Source organism: Pongo abelii, chromosome 5 (assembly GCF_028885655.2).
Source record: "Pongo abelii isolate AG06213 chromosome 5, NHGRI_mPonAbe1-v2.0_pri, whole genome shotgun sequence".
Lineage (NCBI taxonomy): Eukaryota > Metazoa > Chordata > Mammalia > Primates > Hominidae > Pongo > Pongo abelii.
The window spans coordinates 168,088,679-168,090,356 of record NC_071990.2 but is presented as its reverse complement, the minus strand read 5'-3'; the positions used below and the strand labels follow the sequence as shown (position 1 = coordinate 168,090,356).

The following is a 1,678-nucleotide window of genomic DNA, read 5'->3' as shown; positions in this document are numbered from 1 at the left end:
TCTGTTTGATCATGCATGCAATGTGCCTGCTGAAAAACAAGGTTTCAGGGTTTCAAATAGAGAGACTTACTTGTCTTACCTTTTCTCACAATCAACCATCCCTGTATGGGCTCTGGTGTTTCCTCCAATGTCTACAGTATCTTTGAGGAATAAAGAAAATGAAATAACAGTCAAGGAAAAATTATGAGGCATTTATTTTTTCAAAATATGCCATTAAAGCAAAAAGTACAAAATGCAATTTTCAGATTGGTAAGGTAATTTTGTTTCCACAGTCCAAGTATTATAATTATTTTTTAAGCTCACAATGTAGTGCTTTCATGCATTTACTCAAACTTGTTTTGAGCCCCTAATAAGTGTCAACCACCAAGGATTAAATTATTAGCAAAAACTAAATAAAAATAAAAATAGCTGGGCATGTGGCTCATGCCTGTAATCTTAGCACTATGGGAGGCCAAGACAGGTGGATCATTTGATGAAACACTGTCTCTACAGAAAATACAAAAATCAGCCAGGCATGGTGACCTTCACCTGTAGTCTCAGCTCCTCAGGAGGCTGAGGTGGATGGATCACCTGAACCCGGGAGGTGGAGGTTGCAGTGAGCCAAGATTGTGCCACTGCACTGCAGCCTGGCTGATAGAGTGAGACTCTGTCTCAAAAAAAAGGAAATGATGCATGTGTTCACGAAGCTCACAATCAAATGGGTGAGGCCAATTGTTAGTCAAATAATCTTTTAAAGAAATCTTACCTTGTAACTGTGACAAGAACAGAGCAGTGGTGCAGGTCAGTGGTGACTTATCACAGTAGAAGTGGTGGCCACTCAAGGAACTGATGAAGGAACTGAAATCTGATGGATGAGCATAGCTGAGCTTTTGTTTTCCCCCAAAGTCTCAGTATAATTTTGGAACTCACATCAACTTTGGACTCAGCTAATACATGCCACGATATCATTGACCACTGATCCTTTTAGAACCTTTGCACCTCACTTTGGGCTCAGTTTTCCTGGCTTATTTCCCATGCATCTTTTCTGCAGATTACTAGTAGCTGTTTTGAAGGAAGATAAATAAAAACCAGAATCCATCTAGTTCCCCGTATTTCCCTAAAACGACTAACCATCCCTAGAGTTTTCAGCAGAACTTTTCCCTACGATTGCACTTAGAGAATACTTTATAACGATGGTACTGTCTTTATTTTAAAGTAATGCGAACAACTTTATTTCCAATTACAAAAATCAGGGATCCCCAATCCCCAGATGACGGACTGGTACTCGTCTGTGGCCTGTTAGGAACTGGGCTGCACAGCAGGAGGCGAGTGGCTGGGCAAGTGAGCGAAGCTGAGCTCCACCTCCTGTCAGGCCAATGGCGGCATCAGATTCTCATAGGAGCACGAACCCTATTGTGAACTGGGCATGCAAACGATCTAGCTTGCATGCTCCTTGTGAGAATCTAATGATAAACGTAATGTGCTTGAATCATCCTGAAAACGTCCCTCCCACTCCTGGTCTGTGGAAAAATTGTCTTTCACGAAACCTGTCCTGGTGCCCAAAAGGTTGGGGACTGCTGACATAGATGATGCATATCTATGGGGAAAATCCCAGCCTAACAGAAACTTAAAAAAAAGAAATTAAAATCACTTCAAAAACTTGTAACCCATTGTTAACACTTCAGTAAACTTCCTTTCC

General features: G+C 41.3%; 1 non-coding gene across 1 annotated transcript; it reads right to left on the bottom strand.

Moving 5' to 3' along the window:
* Positions 1–881: 881 nt before the first annotated feature.
* On the bottom strand, positions 882–953 carry LOC112134048 (small nucleolar RNA SNORD45). Its single transcript, XR_002915632.1, has one exon. It is a non-coding gene; the product is annotated as a small nucleolar RNA SNORD45 (small nucleolar RNA).
* Between the last annotated feature and the right edge of the window lie 725 nt (positions 954–1,678).